This window comes from Mirounga angustirostris, unplaced genomic scaffold (assembly GCF_029215605.1).
Source record: "Mirounga angustirostris isolate CCGP_5_RB_7025 unplaced genomic scaffold, mMirAng1.0.hap1 SCAF_7, whole genome shotgun sequence".
In the NCBI taxonomy this organism is placed as follows: Eukaryota; Metazoa; Chordata; class Mammalia; order Carnivora; family Phocidae; genus Mirounga; species Mirounga angustirostris.
Window position 1 is genome coordinate 100,432,358 of NW_026991715.1, and position 19,977 is coordinate 100,452,334.

Sequence of the window (19,977 nt, forward strand, 5' to 3'; positions counted from 1 at the left end):
AAAATAAACACCATGATATGATATGGCCAAGTTTGCTATAGATTTGTGTCTTCTGCCTAAACCATTCATTGTTGACTTCTGATCCAATCCTACTGCCCAGATTACTATTCTTAAACCTTTTTCTCCCTTTCTAAAAAATTTCATCGATTTCTAGGATTTAGTGCCACACCTTCAAGCTTGATTTCTAGCCATCTACTGAATTCTACCTAGAAGTTCCATAGGGAACTCAAACTTCATATACTTAAAACTGGACAAAGCATTTACCTATCCCCTAATAAAAGTTCTCTTATTTTTAAGCATGATTTCTAGTGCAACTTATCATCAAGCCTAAATTTATTGGAACTCTCCACTCTAATTATTCACCTACAAATGATGCCCTATGAATTTCCTTCAGGAAATTTTCCCCAAGTTGGGGCAACCCCCTCCTATTTAGGCTTTCATTAACTTTCAGAGGAATTCTCAATGCTTAATTGCTTCTTTCTGCTCTCAATCCTCTAATTCCATGACAAAGTAGTCTTGACAAATTCCATAGGTTATCCCATCCTTTACTCCCTGAAATCCTTTGATGATTCCCATTGCCAGTAGGATAAAGTATTGAGCCCTTGGCATGACTATGAGGCTCTTAATGAATTGGCAATAATATTAAATTGCCAAATCTCCCAGTTCCCTCCTTCTTCAGACCTACTTCTCATTTCACAGAAAATATTTTTGGTTTTAGTTTTGTAAATAAACTCTGGATATATCACATTAAGGAACTTATTACCTCAATATACTGAATCTAAATTCTAACTTTTTTTTTCTATCATACAAGGTGCATTAAAGCAGCATTAACAAAATAATAAAGTAAAAAATTTTCACAAATACCCCAAATTCCACTTTTTTTCTAATCTGTTCTTATTCTTATCTATGAACAAAAGTATTTTTAAAAGATAGTTGTAGGGTGCCTGGGTGGCTCAGTTGGTTAAGCGACTGCCTTCAGCTCAGGTCATGATCCTGGAGTCCTGGGATTGAGTCCTGCATCAGGCTCCCTGCTCAGCGGGGAGTCTGCTTCTCCCTCTGACCCTCCCCCATCTCATGCTCTCTCTCTGTCTCATTCTGTCTCTCTCAAATAAATAAAATCTTTAAAAAAATAAAAATTTTTTAAAAATTTAAAAAAATAAAAGATAGTTGTAGTTACAAAATGGGTAAAATTTTATAATTTTGTTCAGCTAATTTTTACTAGATACATATTTTACTCTAGGATTCTTTTTCTGCAGTTAACTTTCTTTGAATTCTCATTCACATCTTGAAGGACCCAGTTCTCTTGCTTATCATTACACACACAATGTGAAGCCTTCCTTGACTTGTGTGGGAATTATAATTGGAAATTTTAATATTCCTTTCTTAGTAAATGATAGACAAAATCAATAAGTATATGAAAGACTTAAACAGCATTATCAACCATTTTGACCGACTGACATCTATGAAACACTCCATTCAACAAGACCAGAATACACATTCTTTTCAAATGTACACAGAATATTCATCAAGGTAGGCCATATTCTAAGCCATAAAACAAGTCTTAAAACATTTAAGAAGAATTGAAATCATACAAAATATGTTCTCTGACTATAATAGAGTGAAATTAGAATGCAACAACAAAACGATTTGGGGAAAATCTCCAAAATATTAGGAAATTAATATTTTTAAGTAACTAAAAATTAATAATTTTTTAAATATTTTATTTATTTATTTGACAGAGAAAGACACAGCGAGAGAGGGAACACAAGCAGGGACAGCGGGAGAGGGAGAAACAGGCTTCCCGCTGAGCAGGGAGCCCGATGCGGGGCTTGATCCCAGGACGCTGGGATCAGGGCCCCAGCCGAAGGCAGACGTTTAACGACTGAGCCACCCAGGCGCCCCTAAAAATTAATAATTTTTAAGTAACTAATACATCAAAGCAGAAATCAAAAGGAAAATCAGAAAATATTTTGAAATGAACAAAAATTAAAACATAAAATATCAGAATTTGTAGAGTGCAGTAAAAGCAGTGCACAGAGAGAAATGCATAGCAGTAAACATTTATGCAGATCTTCCTTGACTTACGATGAGATTACATCCCAATAAACCCATCCTAAACGAAAATATTGTTAAGTCAGAATGCATTTAATATACCTAACCTAGTGAACATCATAGCTTAGCCTAAGCTATCTTAAATGTGCTCAGAACACTTACACTAGCCTGCAGTTGGAAAAAATCATCTAACACAAAGTCCGTTTTATAATAAGGTGTCGAATATCTCATGTAACTTATTGAATACTGTACTCATAGTGAAAAACAGAATGGTTATAAGTTTATGAGCTGTGTACCCTCGGGATCACGTGACTGCCTGGAAGCTGCAGCTTACCACCTCTCCCCAGCATCACCAGGGAGTACTGTACCCTATATCACCATGCCAGGAAAAAAAATCAAAATTCAAAATCTGAAATATGGTTTCTACTAAATGTGTACCAATTTCACACCATCATAAAGTGGAAAAATTGGAACTCAGGGACTGCCTGTGCTTAAACACATCAAAGACTTAGTGAATGATTTAAGATTCCAACTTTAAAAACTTAATACAAAAGGGTAAATTAAACCTGGGTAAAAAAGCAAATTAACCCAGGAAGCGGAAGCGAAAAATTAAGTATAACAGCAGAAATCAATAAAAAAAAATACTAAGAGAAAGAGAAAATCAATAAAACCAAAGCCTGGTGCACTGAAAAACAACAAAATGGACAAATCAATTACCTGACTGATAAGGAAAGAAGTGAAAAGATTTGAAAAGACACAAATTACCAATATTAGGAATGAAAGAGGGACAAATGCCTCAGATATTGAAAGGATAATTAGAGAATATATGAACAACTCTATACCAATGGATATGATAACTTTAGATAAAATGGGACAAATTCTTTGTAAGCACAAACTACAAAAGCGCACTCATGAAATTGAATTTATAGTTAAAAACCTTCCCACAGGACTGGGAATAATACCAATTTTTCACAAATTCTTTCAGAAACTAGAAGAGAAATTCACTTCTTGGTACTCTACCTGTGCTCAATATGAAAATAAAAACAGACCCTAGAAAGTTCTAAGAACAATTGTTTGGCTCCCATTTAAAACCTGGAGGCCAGCATTACTCTCATAACAAAACCCCAAGACATTACAAGAAAAGAAAATTGCAAATATGCCTCATAAGCACAGATCTAAAAATATATAACAATATTTTAGCAAATGCATATAGCAATATCAAAAATAATAAGAAATCACAAGTAAAATTTATTCCAGGAATGAATGCAATTCACCATATCAAAAGAACAAAGAAGAAAATGTTTATGATTATCTCAACAGATGTAGGAAAAGTACGTGTCAAAATTCCATACCCATTCATGATGAAAACTCTCAGTACACTAGAAGTAGAAGGGAATTTCCTCAACCAAATAAGGACATCTAAAAACCAACAGCAGGCTCTATACTAAGATCAGGAAAAGGCAAGAATATCCACAATCACCACTTCTATTCAAATCTGAAATGAAAATGTATGTCCGACAGTGGAATAACGCTCAGGGGAAAAAAAAAAAAAGAACAAATTGCTGACACATGCAACAGCATGAATAAACCTCAAAAGCATTAATTTTAAAAATCCAAGAACACAAGCCTACATATATATGATTCTACTTATATATGACATTGTAGAAATGCAAATTCTAAAACTTGAGGGCTAGAAAACAGGTAAGTGGCTGCCAGGGGTAGGGAATTATGGGAGTAATTAATAGAAACAAGCACAAGGGGATTTTTTGTGACAAGGAAAATATTCTATATCATGATTGTGGTGGGATTTATAACACTTTATATAGTTGTTAAAACATATCAAACTGTACAATTAAAATTGGTGAAATTTTGCATATAAAATATATGTAAAATACAATTTCAAAGGTTAGAAATTTTCTGAGGAAAATTAATTGGATTTATGTATTAACTGATGTTACAGAAGTAATATTATGAAAGTAATGAATAGGAGGTATTTAGCTACTGATTTTGCTTCACTCACGTTAGACAATTTGAGTCTAAAAATATTTGTATTCATGATGTAGATGAAAAGAAATGTACTGGTTTTTATTAGTGAAAACATTTTTACTCTTAACATATTCATTTAATGAATATTATTTGTTAAAATGTTGCAGCTCCCCAATTTGCCAAGAAGCTCAGCTAAAAGAATCCCTAAACTGTAATATCATTCTATTATCTTCTATCATATAAACTTCAGCTGTGCAGATACGTTATTTTCTTGTATGGACAAGTAATGCAAAACAGTAACCTCTGAGAGACTGTGTTTCATACCGTTTCTGATGAGGTACTAGGTACTCCCAGACTGTGGTGAAATATTTTATTGGTAGTTACAAACAGTGCAATAGATCCTAACTTATCTTTCATTCTGACCTTAAATATAAATGAAAAACAATAAATTTATTTCAAGGTTATGCTGAGAATAAGCAAAGCCAATTGAAACAGAGGCTTTAAGCCTCCACCAATTTATATTCCGAACTAAGCTAAAGAAAGAAAAGAGTAAGAATTATCCTTTCTGCTGCTGAATTACATTTAATATTGGAGACTATGATTACAATTTAAAATTTATTTGGGGGAAATGAAAAAAAAAGAACAGCATTCTAATATAAATAAAGGGCAATTTGTCATCAACTAATCCTATAAAGTAGCAAATTATGGATATGGGACTGCCTTTTCATAAGCACTGGCTAACATTTCACTTAAAGGTGAGTCATTTCTTTTATTGAAAAGCATTCTGACATCTTTCCTATGGGAGTAATATTGAAAAGGAAGGCATGTAACTTTTCCATATACTCTTCTAAAGATCACGGATATTAGGGTAAAACTGTAAAACTTATAGTTACAAACTTGAAATAATCCAACTCGGAACAAGGCATAGTTTCAGTGAAGGTCAAGTGAATGACACAGATACAGAGCTATAGAATTAACTTGAAGAGCAAATACTTGTAAACAAGTCAAAGTCTTCGCCCATGGGAATTTAGAAAGATTTCTATATAATATACCACCATGTCTATTTTATAGACATGCATGGATAGGAAACTTTCCTTGTTTTTTGCTCCCAGTGAAATTTGAATCTGAAAAATCCACAACTCAAGTGTTCCATTTCATTACTGTGTATTGATTGTTCATGTGTATCCTTCTAAAAAAGCGAATCATGGCTGTTATAAATCCTCTTATTTCAGACTGACACTCTAGTTTAAAAGGCAAGAGTGGTACAATACAATTAAAATGACTGTTAAAAATCATCTTGAATTTTAATTCCTGTAATCAGGAAAGTAAATTTAAGGTAGCCAAGCAAGAAAGAATTTCTCTGTCTGCCGCCATCTCTAGTTCTTGCATACCAAGCTCTCCCTAAAACACACACAACCATTTGAATGGTGAATAGTCAGATAAAGTGAAGGGGGAAATAGGTTTAGGATTTATTTGAGGGTAAAGCCATCTTAGCACAGGTCCCCTTATGCAGAAATGAAAAAGCAAGTAATGAGAGTAGTTGCCAAGATTTTTAGAACATTGCGATTTACTTCCATGTCATCTTTACCTAATTAGCCTTTTTTTCCTTAGGAAATGTGAGCCTTTAAAGTCTTCACTCTGATGCCAGGCAAAGTAAGTCACAAATTATGACAGTTCATGCATCTTCTAAGCCTGCTTTCCTTGGAAATGGAAAATTGGAATACTGATTACCTAACCAGTTTCTAGGGACTCTGCTTTCCCCCTTCTCTAATTGGAAGTTCTGTTAGCTCCTGTTCAATAATTTAACTTGTATAATTTAGCTTTGGAAAATTAGGCTGATCTAACTCTCCATGGTTTTTCAAACTTAAATATACCATTTTATTAAGTATATGTAGCAATATAGAGTGTTGTTGCATGAAAAATAAGTTTTGTTTTTATGTTTTATGTTTTTTTAACTCAAAAAGTTTTATACATTGTCCAAATAATGTGAAAAAATATTATACATTAAAACTATGTTTGATAAAAAACACAATTTATTTGCTTCATCTTTTTCATTGTTCCTTCCACCATCCTAGTTCAGTTGTATCATTTCATGCCTAAAATAAATACTTGCATTATTCTCCTTTCTAGTCTTTCTGTACCTGGTTTTTTCCCAAATTTGTCTTTCATACCACCACTACTAGATTAACCTTCTAAAATACTGTTTAATGCCTTCATAAATAATACATTACTTAGAAGGAAACATCAAGTTTTCCAGTAGATCAAGGGTTAGTAAAATCTGACTTCAAATTTTCCTTTTCAAAATTTCTTCCATTCTTCTCTGCCTCTAAGAAGAGTCAGTTGTGGGGCACCTGGGTGCCTCAGTCATTAAACGTCTGCCTTCAGCTCAGGTCATGATCCCAGAGTCCTGGGATCGAGCCCAGCATCGCGCCCAGCATCATGCCCAGCATCGGGCTCCCGGCTCAGCAGGAAGCCTGCTTCTCCCTCTCCCACTCCCCCAGCTTGTGTTCCTGCTTTCGCTATCTCTCCCTGTCAAATAAATAAATAAAATCTTAAAAAAAAAAGAAGAGTCAGTTATGATCCCCAAATTGCGCTTTTGCTATTCTGACCCTTGCCCAAGAAATGTTCAGCTTGAAGGTTCAGCAGCAGAAAACATTCTTCTGTAACTTTTGTATCATCTCTGACGTCCAAATTTCTGTAACACTGTCACTTACTTAGCATTTATTATTCACTATAGTAAATCTGAATTTAGATACCTGAATATATATTCATGTACATATACAGATATAAATCCATAAATTCATACATACATATACACACATGAACATACAATGAACACTTACAAGATTATTGGTCCAGCACTCCTTTCCAGAAACTTTGGTTCCTATCAGCGTCACCATAACAATGAGCATTTTATACAGGTGACCCTTTACACAGACCAGAGTTAGTCTAGAGCTCATATCAATGAAAGAAGAGGTAAATTCTGAGGCTCTTCCCTAGGAATTTTTAAACTTCTAAGAGCATTGTATAAAGCTCTTCCTAATAATTGTATCTTTAAACTATAAACCCAAGACATCCTAGGCATATTTCATGATTATAGTGTGTATTATGGATTACTCAGTATCCTTTATCCATTTCAACCTCCTTCTGGAGTGCCTTCTTATACTACGGAAGCTGACGGGCTAAAACTACCTTTGCAGACTTCCTTTCAGCTAGGGTTCTAGGTAGGCTTTGGACTCTGCCAATCCAGTGTCTTTGGATGAGACATACTTTCAAAACTGAATTTCTGGGGCAAGAGTCATGGTATGAGACATAGGTTTTATTAGCATGGAGTAGAGCAGAGGCAGAGGTTTCTGCCATCAGCAGCTCTACTGGACTAACAGTTATGTTGGAAACCCACCAGTAAGGACAGAGGCAGCAGTGCTCTTGGTGGTTTAGTTCTACAATGTGCCTTTGGAAGGTGTTCCTGGAAATTCAGCCAAGGTTCTATTTTTTCAGCTTCCCTAAGAACCTATGCACTTTTGATAAATGTAATAAATATCTTTCTGTTGTTACTAGCTAGAGAGGTATCATTTCCAACACCGCCCTCTGGACAAAGCCGGCCTGTAGTGAGAGAGGAGAGTAGAGGTAAGAGGCCAAGAGGATACCAATGGCATCTGGGTTCCTGGTTTGTGGTGTATTGGCAGCAAGCAACACACCTGCATTTTCTCTTGGGTGGGTTGTTCAACTTTTTCCTGGGCTGAATCAGCCAATAAATTATACTTGTTGCTTTTAAATTTGCTTTTGTTTAGTTCCTATCATTTTGACCATGAGAATAATAGCTAATACAATGTGTTTTACTAATCCCATCTAATTCTTTGTCAGAAAGGGACTACGTGTACCTAATGTCTAGTGTGCATATTTAACATATTTCATGACTAAAAAATATTGACTAATATTCCACTTGCTGATAATTTTATAAAGGCCTAAGTCAAAATATTTTATTTCTTTTCTCAGTTGTACATTTTTAAGGATATTATTGATTAACTGTGATTGGGCACAATGAACATTTTATATGACAAATTCTTTTAAAAGTTTTGAACTTTTGAAGAAAATCCTGCTCATTTTATGAACTTTGAGTCCATTTAGCCATACCCAGGATAATCCTAATAATTACACTGATTATTCCATCAGTGGAAATGTCAACAAGGAAAGTTAAGCGTATTTTGCATAGGCCAGCAAAGATTCCATTTCTTTGGGCGCCTGGGTGGCTCAGTTGGTTAAGCGACTGCCTTCGGCTCAGGTCATGATCCTGGAGTCCCGGGATCGAGTCCCGCATCGGGCTCCCTGCTTGGCAGGGAGTCTGCTTCTCCCTCTGACCCTCCTCCCTCTCATGCTCTCTGTCTCTCATTCTCTCTCTCTCAAATAAATAAATAAAATCTTAAAAAAAAAAAGATTCCATTTCTTTGATGAAGAAAATTAGTCACCCAAAATTGAGAATAGCAGTTAAGTAGATCCACAGAGAACTCTAATACCTTAGAGGCCTATTAAATATTTGAAGAAAATTTAACTACTGATTCTTCCACTAACCATTTTAGCACACCCCTCCTTACATTTCCTTAGGGGACACACAAAAATTTCTCCAACTGCAAGCACCTGATGGAAAGAAAGTTTCTGAAAGAGGAAAACTGTTTAACACATAAAAGAATCAGCTAAGACCTTAACCTCATTTAAATGAGCTTGATCTTGCATGAGGCAGAAAAGAGTTTAATCAAAAAATAAATAATCTGATAATCATCAAACATCTTGACTCACAACCAAGCAATGAATCAGTTCTATTGGAATGACAAGGAGGAGGTTTAGCAGCACTACTTAAATCAAACTCCATTTTTGGGGTGCTTATTTTTACCTTGGTCATAGGATTTAACCTTTAAATGCACGTAAGTGGAAAGCATTTTTCCAGTTTAAATTTAGACATAGAAAAATCAAAGTGAATAAGAGACTGTTTATCTTCTTCAGCATGTGATGGTAGCATTTATAATTTCATATCACAATAGCTATCCCTCGGTTGGTATATCTTTGCCTGGAATAAATCAAATTTGTCATGTCCATTTTGTATTTCGTTTGTCTTGTGCTGTTACTAATGTGCCAGGTTTGAAATCTCAGTGAACCTGTATCTGAGCCATGAATTCCTGTGAAAGACAGAAATATTACTCATCTCTTCACATTCTATTTCCTACTTTTTTTTCCTTCTATTTTTTCCTTTTTTTTTTTACATTATGGAGACTTCATGATGTGAGTAACACCATCAAAAAGGTTTAGCGGTTTTGAATTAGGATCTATCTTATGTGTGAACAGAGAAGAGGCTGTCTATCTGGGACAATTTGAGAAATGTTATAAAAGATTCCTTCCCCATAAGCTTTCATAATATATCTCTCTCCCAGGCCTCATAAATTCTTACCAGCTATGATTTAATCTATGGTATTGTCTTCAAGTCTCCAGGAGTCTTCTTTCGAAAAACAAATACTCCCAGCAATTTTCAAAATAAGAAAAAAACAAACAAAATCCTAAGCTATTAACATAATTATACGAGCTAATTAATTGGAGATGCTATCACATAGGTTTTCTTGCAAGGTTCTTAGAGAAGGATAAAAGGATAATTAGATTTTAACAGGAAAAAGAGAAGTTTAAGACTACAGCAAGAGGCACTACTAGGGGCCTATTAAAGGCCAGGTTCTCCATAGGGACATTGACGGCAAGGATGAAGGAGGAATGAAAAGGACTAGAAAAAAAGAGAGAGAGAGAGGGGTCTTTCACTCAAACATTCTTCTGTCAGCCCTACATGCTTATTCTACTTAAGCAGCTTCTGGGAAAATTTTTACCATTAACTATTCTTTCCGGACTCCTGGTCTGACCACCCTTTGAGGCTTTTTTTACTTGAGTGTGCTAATGTTTCAGGGTACATTTTAAATTCAAACTTTAGTATTTTTTTAAGTGGAAAATATTTAATAGGAGTAAAACTGGACAGAACAGCTTATTTAACTGGGGTTGATATATATATATATACACATATATATACATAAAATTATTAATAGAAATGAAAAGATGGATATATAAATATTTGTATATATATTAAATATATTTATTAAACATATATGATATATATACAATACATACATACTTGCATTATATATATATGGTATTTTTATATACTTGTGTAACATATATGTTATGTTATTAAACTTATATATAATATGTATACAATACATATATACTTGTATAACATATATGTTAGAATATATAAATATATATCCAAGTACATATGAAATATAATTCAATAAGTCTTTTAAAGAAAGGCTGTTAGGTTAAAACCACTGTCCTGATCCAAAAATTATAAATAGAGCATTGATACTGGTGAATGAAAATGAGCTATGGAATTCTATTACTCAGCTTCACAAAGGCCTCTCTAAACATTTCTACTTTATAGACAAACAAATGAAGATAATACCATAGAATAAAAAGTATTCCAAATTTTAAAAAGTTTTACATTTAATAACAGAAAAAATTTAAATTTATTTTTAAGAAACTAGAAGCATACCTAGAAATATAATATATATTTTTCCACAACTTTGTTATATATTTAAAATAAATATTTACAACTATTATTAGTGATTATTTAAAATCTCCATATAGATTTAGTCAAACCACAAAATAATTCTTGTCAGTCATCATACCAAAGAGGTACTGGTTGAGGCTTGTTAATTGAAATACACACATACTGTCCCTTTCCCATAGTAATTGGAATCAGATCTTGTGGGAAACATAAGAATTTTACCCAGTCAGTGGAGCTCTTGCTCAAGAGTGGATTTCATTCCCTGTCAATTGTATAGGGTCCATCTACTTTCTTTCTCAAGGGATCTGAAATCCATAAGTAGACCAAGGTACCAGGAAGCAGAGCTACAATGCTCTGTGACAGGGATTTTGCTGCCATGTGGTCTACCCTCTTCACCTCCTCCCACATTCAGGGGACTGCTTTCTTAGAGCTGAGTTGGAAGTGGCTACACAAGAGACTTGGTAGCCTGGTTTTCAGCTTGGTTTTCAGCTCTGTGGTCTCCTGACACGGAGGAAAAACAGTAGTCTTACAGTTGCTTTGTGAGAGACAGTAACATTACATCTCTTCCTCCTTGTTTAATTTACAATATTCTGATGGTAAGGACTATACTTTAAAATGATGGTGGCACACACTCTCTCCACTATTGTTCAACATTGTACTAGAAGTCCTAGCAACAGCAATCAGACAACAAAAAGAAATAAAAGGTATTCAAATTGGCAAAGAAGAAGTCAAACTCTCCTTCTTTGCAGATGACATGATACTTTATGTGGAAAATCCAAAAGACTCCACCCTCAAATTACTTGAACTCATACAGCAGCAATTCAGTAATGTGGCAGGATACAAAAATCAATGTGCAGAAATCAGTTGCTTTCTTATACACTAACAATGCAACTGTAGAAAGAGAAATTAGAGAAACGATTCCATTTACAATAGCACCAAAAACCATAAGATACCTCGGAATAAATCTAATCAAAGAGGTAAAGGATCTATACTCTAGGAACTACAGAACACTCATGAAAGAAATTGAAGAAGACACAAAAAGATGGAAAAACATTCCATGCTCATGGATTGGAAGAATAAACATTGTTAAAATTTCTATGCTACCCAGAGCAATCTATACCTTCAATGCCATCCCAATCAAAATTCCAATGACATTTTTCAAAGTGCTGGAACAAACAATCCTAAAATTTGTATGGAATCAGAAAAGACCCTGAATCACCAAGGAAATGTTGAAAAAGAAAAAGCTGGGGGCATCACATTGCCCAATTTCAAACTGTATTACTAAGCAGTGATCACCAAGACAGCATGGTACTGGCACAAAAACAGACATATAGACCAATGGAACAGAATAGAGAGCCCAGATATGGACCCTCAACTCTATGGTCAAATAATCTTTGACAAAGCAGGAAAAAATATGCAATAGAGAAAAGACAGTCTGTTCAATAAATGGTGCTGGGAAAATTGGACAGCCACATGCAGAAGGATGAAACTCAACCATTCTCTACCACCATACACAAAGATAAACTCAAAATGGATGAAAGACCTCAATGTGAGACAGGAATCCATTAAAATCCTAGAGGAGAACATAGGCAGTAACCTCTTCGACATCGGCCACAGCAACTTCTTTCAAGATTCATCTCCAAAGGCTATTTGGAGATGAATCCAAATTCATGAATCCAAATTTATGGATTCATGAAAAAGCAAAATGAACTTTTGGGACTTCACCAAGATAAAAAGCTTCTGCACAGCAAAGGAAATGGTCAACAAAACAAAGAGGCACCCCATAGAATGGGAGAAGATATTTGCAAATAACACTACAAAGGGCTGATTTTCAAGACCTATGAAGAACTTCTCAAACTCAACACCCAAAAAACAAATAATCAAGTTAAAAAATGGGCAGAAGACATCAACAGACACTTCTCCAAAGAAGACATACAAATGGCTAACAGACACATGAAAAAATGTTCATCATTAGCCATCAGGGAAATTCAAATCAAAACCACATTGAGATACCACCTTACACCAGTTAGAATGGCAAAAATTTACAAGGCAAGAAACAACAAATGTTGGAGAGGTTGTGGAGAAAGGGAACCCTCTTACACTGTTGGTGGGAATACAAGTTGGTACAGCCACTTTGGAAAACAGTGTGGAAGTGCCTCAAAAAATTAAAAATAGAGCTACCCTATGACCCAGCAATTGCACTACTGGGTATTTACCCCAAAGACACAGATGTAGTGAAAAGAAGGGCCATATGCACCCCAATATTCATAGCAGAAATGCCTGCAATAGCCAAACTGTGGAAAGAGCTGAGATGCCCTTCAACAGATGAACGGATAAAGAAGATGTGGTCCATATATACAATAGAATATTACTCAGCTATCAGAATGGATGAATACCCAACTTTTACATCAACATGGATGGGACTGGAGGAGATTATGCTAAGTGAAATAAGCAGAGAAAGTCAATTATCATATGGTTTCACTTATTTGTGGAACATAAGGAATAGCATGGAGGACATTAGGAGAAGGAAGGGAAAAATGAAGAGGGGGAATCGGAGGGAGAGATGAACCATGAGAGACTATGGACTCTGAGAAACAAACTGAGGGTGTTAGAGGGGAGGGGGTTGAAGGGATGGGTTAGCCTGGTGATGGGTATTAAGGAGGGCACTTCATGGAGCACTGGGTGTTATACAAGAACAATGAAGCGTGGATCACTATATCAAAAACTAATGATTAGGGGCGGAGCAAGATGGCGGAGGAGTAGGAGATCTGGATTTTGTCTCCTCTCAGGAATTCAGCTGGATAGGGATCAAACCATTCTGCACACCTACAAACTCAACAGGAGATCGAAGAAAAGAATAGCAACAACTCTCTGAACAGAAAAGCAACCACTTTCTGGAAGGTAGGACGTGCAGAGAAGTGAATCCAAGGTGATATTCAGGAGGATAGACAGCGGGGGAGGGGCCTCCGTCCGCCGCTTCTGGCAAGTGATAGAGCAGTGGAGCACAAAATCGGAACTTTTAGAAGTCTGCTCCACTGTGGGACGTCACTCCGGTGGCTAAGCTGGGGGTGGAAGCCTCGTGGGACAGTGTGGTCTCAGGACCCTCAGGGTCACAGAAAGACTGGGGGTGCCTGAGTGCAGCAGAGCTCTCAGGTATCAGAGCGGGGAAGCCAGTTGCAGAGACAGAGGCCAAGTGCAGGCTCTCAGCTCAGGGTTGCCATAAACCGTGATCCGCGGCGCAGTCAGGCCACTGCTCCTCCAGCAGGGACCCAACAAGCACCAGATCTGGGGAGACTCCCCCTTCCTCCCCTGGGAGGAGCGGCCCGGGAGTACACCGCAGGGATCTGCTGGGTTTGGAGACTCCACATGGGGTCGGGTGCCAGAGATAGAAATGTGCGGTCACAGGCCGTGTGAGCACGGAGTGCGGCTGGAGACCGGGGAGACAGGAGTGACTGACGGCTTTTCTCTGGGGGCTCCTGAGAAGTGGGGCCCCGAGTTCTCAGCTCCTCCGAGGCAGAGATAGGGAGGCCGCAATTTTCACTCTCCACCTCCAAAGCTGTACAGAAAACTTGCAGGGAACAAAAGCTCCGGAGAGCAAACCCGAGCAGATTACTTAGCCCGGACCGGGCAAGGACGGGGCAATTCCACCTCCGACAAAGACATTTGGAAACCACGGCAACAGGCCCCTCCCCCAGAAGATCAGCGAGAATAGCCTGCCAAGACCAAGTTTACCGATCAATGAGAACGGCAGACCTCCAGCGCTAGGGGAATAATGCACATAGAATTCATGGCTTTTTTACCATGATTCTTTAGTCTTTCAAAGTTAATTTTTCTTAACTCTTTTTTTTTTAAATTTTTCTTTTTCCCTTTTTCAACCAACATCTTATCAATCCCTTTTTTAAAAAACATTTTTATTTTTCATTTTCAGAGTCATATTCTATCCCTTCATAGTAGTTACCCGTATTTTTGGCATATATATATAAGTTGTTCTCGCTTTAAAATTTTGAGATAGTTTCTTCTAACAGATCAAAATATACCCTAAATCTCTAGTGTATGGTTTTTTTCTATTCCCCTGCCTGATCACATTCTCTCCCTTTTTTTTTTTTAAATCCTCTCTTTCTTTTCTTTTTTTTTTTTAAGATTTTATTTATTTATTTGAGAGAGAGAGAATGAGAGAGAGCACATGAGAGGGGGGAGGGTCGGAGGGAGAAGCAGACTCCCTGCAGAGCAGAGAGCCTGATGCGGGACTCGATCCAGGGACTCCAGGATCATGACCAGAGCCGAAGGCAGTCGCTTAACCAACTGAGCCACCCAGGCGCCCCTCTCTTTCTTTTTCAAACAACTTCTTAACAATTCCTTTTATAAAATTTTTTATAATTTATAATTTCCATCTTTACAGTCATATTCCATCCCTTCATCATATCAACCCTTATTTTGTACGTATATAAGTCTTTCTTTCTTTAAAATTTTGGGAGGCACTTTCATCTAACAGACCAAAATACACCCAAAATCTAGTGTGTGGCACTGATCTACATACCAGCCTGATCATATTTGATCACGTTCTGTTTTGTTTTGTTTTGTTCTGTTTCTGTTTGTTTTTATCTTTATTTTTTTCTTTTTTCTTTTTTTTCTTTTTTCTGTCTTTCCCTTTCTTTTCCCACTGCTTCAGGTCTTTTCTGATTTGTTTAGAGTATATTTCCTGGGGACGTTGTTACCCTGTTAGCATTTTGTTCTCTAATTAATCTATTCTCCTCTGGACAAAATGACAAGACGGAAAAAATCACCTCAACAAAAAGAACAGGAGGTAGTACCGACTGCCAGGGACCTACTCAATATGGACATTAGTATGATGTCAGATCTAGAGTTCAGAATCATCACTTTAAAGATACTAGCTGGACTTGAAAAAAGCATGCAAGTTATTAGAGAAACCCTTTCTGGAGAAGTAAAGGAACTAAAATCTAACCAAGTAGAAATCAAAAAGGCTATTAATGAGGTGCAATCAAATATGGGGGCGCTAACTGCTAGGATAAATGAGGCAGAAGAGAGAATCAGTGATATAGAGACCAAATGATGGAAAATAAAGAAGCTGAGAAAAAGAGAGATAAACAACGACTGGATCACGAGGGCAGAATTCGAGAGATAAGCGATACCATAAGACGAAACAACATTAGAATAATTGGGATCCCAGAGGAAGAAAGAGAGAGAGGGGCAGACGGTATAATGGAGCAAATTATAGCAGAGAACTTCCCTAATTTGGGGAGGGAAACAGGCATCAAAATCCAGGAAGCACAGGGAACCCCTCTCAAAATCAGTAAAAATAGGTCAACACCCCGACATCTAATAGTAAAACTTACGAGTCTCAGAGACAAAGAGAAAATCCTGAAAGCAGCTCGGGACAAGAGATCTGTAACCTACAATGGTAGAAACATTACATTGGCAACAGACCTATCCACAGAGACCTGGCAGGCCACAAAGGACTGGCAGGATATATTCAGAGCACTAAATGAGAAAAATATGCAGCCAAGAATACTATACCCAGCTAGGCTGTCATTGAAAATAGAAGGAGAGATAAAAAGCTTCCAGGACAAACAAAAACTAAAGGAATTTGCAAACACAAAACCAGTCCTACAAGAAATCTTGAAAGGGGTCCTCTAAGCAAAGAGAGAGCCTAAAAGCAACATAGACCAGAAAGGAACACAGACAATACACAGTAACAGTCACCTTACAGGCAATACAATGGCACTAAATTCATATCTTTCAGTAGTTATTCTGAATGTAAATGGGCAAAATGCCCCAATCAAAAGACACAAACTATCAGATTGGATTAAAAAACAAGACCCATTGATATGCTGTCTGCAAGAGACTCATTTGAGAGCCAAAGACACCCCCAGATTGAAAGTGAGGGGGTGGAAAACCATTTACCATGCTAATGGACACCAAAAGAAAGCTGGGGTAGCAATCCTTATATCAGACAAATTAGATTTTAAACCAAAGATTGTAATAAGAGATGAGGAAGGACACTATATCCTACTTAAAGGGTCTATCCAACAAGAAGACCTAACAATTGTAAATATCTATGCCCCTAACATGGGAGCAGCCAATTATATAAGGCAATTAATAACAAAAGCAAAGAAACACATCGACAACAATACAATAATAGTGGGAGACTTTAACACCCCCCTCACTGAAATGGACAGATCGTCTAAGCAAAAGATCAACAAGGAAATAAAGACTTTAAATGACACACTGGACCAAATGGACTTCACAGACATATTCAGAACATTCCATCCCAAAGCAACGGAATACACATTCTTCTCTAGTGCTCATGGAACATTCTCCAAAACAGATCACATCCTAGGTCATAAATCAGGTCTCAACTGGTACCAAAAGATTGGGATCATTCCCTGCCTATTTTCAGACCACAATGCTTTGAAACTAGAACTCAATCACAAGAGGAAAGTCGGAAAGAACTCAAATACATGGAGGCTAAAGAGCATCCTACTAAACAATGAATGGGTCAACCAAGAAATTAAAGAAGAATTTAAAAAATTCATGGAAACAAATGAAAATGAAAACACAACTATTCAAAATCTTTGGAATGCAGCAAAGGCAGTCCTAAGAGGAAAGTATATAGCAATACAAACCTTTCTCAAAAAACAAGAAAGGTCTCAAGTACACAACCTAACCCTACACCTAAAGAAGCTGGAGAAAGAACAGCAAATAAAGCCTAAACCCAGCAGGAGAAGAGAAATAATAAAGATCAGAGCAGAAATCAATGAAATAGAAACTAAAAGAACAGTAGAACAGATCAACGAAACTAGGAGCTGGTTCTTTGAAAGAATTAACAAGACTGATAAACCCCTGGCCAGACTTATCAAAAAGAAAAGAGAAATGACCCAAATCAACAAAATCATGAATGAAAGAGGAGAGATCACAACCAACACCAAAGAAATACAAACAATTATAAAAACATATTATGAGCAACTCTATGCCAGCAAATTAGATAACCTGGAAGAAATGGAGGCATTCCTAGAGATGTATCAACTACCAAAACTGAACCAGGAAGAAATAGAAAACCTGCACAGACCTATAACCACTAAGGAAATTGAAGCAGTCATGAAAAATCTCCCAACAAACAAAAGCCCAAGGCCAGATGGCTTCCCAGGGGAATTGTACCAAACATTTAAAGAAGAATTAATACCTATTCTTCTGAAACTGTTCCAAAAAATAGAAATGGAAGGAAAAACTCCCAAACTCATTTTATGAGGCCACCATTACCTTGATCCAAAAGCAGACAAAGACCTCATCAAAAAGGAGAATTACAGACCAATATCCCTGATGAACATGGATGCAAAAATTCTCACCAAAATACTAGCCAATAGGATCCAACAGTACATTAAAAGGATTATTCACCACGACCAAGTGGGATTTATCCCTGGGCTGCAAGGTTGGTTCAACATCTGCAAATCAATCAATGTGATACAATACATTAACAAAAGAAAGAACAAGAATCATATGATCCTCTCAATAGATGCAGAAAAAGCATTTGACAAAGTACAGCATCCTTTCTTGATCAAAACTCTTCAGAGTATAGGCATAGAGGGTACATACCTCAATATCATAAAAGCCATCTATGAAAAACCTACAGCGAATATCATTCTCAATGGGGAAAAACTGAGAGCTTTCCCCCTAAGGTCAGGAACGCGGCAGGGATGTCCACTATCACCACTGCTATTCAACATAGTATTAGAAGTCCTAGCCACAGCAATGAGACAACAAAAAGAAATAAAAGGCATCCAAATTGGCAAAGAAGTCAAACTCTCACTCTTTGCAGATGATATGTTACTTTATGTGGAAAACCCCAAAGACTCCACCCCAAAACTGCTAGAACTCATACAGGAATTCAGTAAAGTGGCAGGATATAAAATCAATGCACAGAAGTCAGTGGCATTCCTATACACCAACAACAAGACAGAAGAAAGAGAAATTAAGGAGTCGATCCCATTTATAATTGCATCCAAAACCATAAGATACCTAGGAATAAATCTAACCAAAGAGGCAAAGGATCTGTACTCAGAAAACTATAAAATACTCATGAAAGAAATTGAGGAAGACACGAAGAAATGGAAAAACGTTCCATGCTCATGGATTGGAAGAACAAATATTGTGAAGATGTCAATGCTACCTAGAGCAATCTACACATTCAATGCAATCCCCATCAAAATACCAACCACTTTTTTCAAAGAAATGGAACAAATAATCCTAAAATTTGTATGGAACCAGAAAAGACATCGCATAGCCAGAGGAATGTTGAAAAAGAAAAGCAAAGCTGGCGGCATCACAATTCCGGACTTCCAGCTCTATTACAAAGCTGTCATCATCAAGACAGTATGGTACTGGAACAAAAACAGACACATAGATCAATGGAACAGAATAGAGAACCCAGAAATGGACCCTCAACTCTATGGTCAACTAATCTTTGACAAAGCAGGAAACAATGTCCAATGGAAAAAAGACAGTCTCTTCAACAAATGGCATTGGGAAAATTGGATAGCCACATGCAGAAGAATGAAACTGGACCACTTCCTTACACCACACACAAAAATAGACTCCAAATGGTTGAAAGACCTCAATGTGAGACAGGAGTCCATCAAAATCCTAAAGGAGAACACAGGCAGCAACCTCTTCAACCTCAGCCGCAGCAACTTCTTCCTAGAAACATCGCCAAAGGCAAGGGAAACAAGGGCAAAAATGAACTACTGGGACTTCATCAAGATAAAAAGCTTTTGCAAAGCAAAGGAAACAGTCAACAAAACCAAAAGACAACCAACAGAATGGGAGAAGATATTTGCAAATGACATATCAGATAAAGGACTAGTATCCATAATCTATAAAGAACTTATGAAACTCAACACCAAAGAACAAAGAATCCAATCAAGAAATGGGCAGAAGACATGAACAGACATTTTTTCCCAAGAAGACATCCAAATGGCCAACAGACACATGAAAAAGTGCTCAACATCGCTTGGCATCAGGGAAATCCAAATCAAAACCTCAATGAGATACCACCTCACACCAGTCAGAATGGCTAAAATGAACAAGTCAGGAAACGACAGATGTTGGCGGGGATGCAGAGAAAGGGGAACCCTCCTCCACTCTTGGTGGGAATGCAAGCTGGTGCAGCCACTCTGGAAAACAGTATGGAGGTTCCTCAAAAAGTTGAAAATAGAGCTACCATATGACCCAGCAATTGCACTACTGGGTATTCACCCCAAAGATACAAAAGTAGGGATCCAAAAGTCTACATGCACCCTGATTTTTATAGCAGCAATGTCCACAATAGCCAA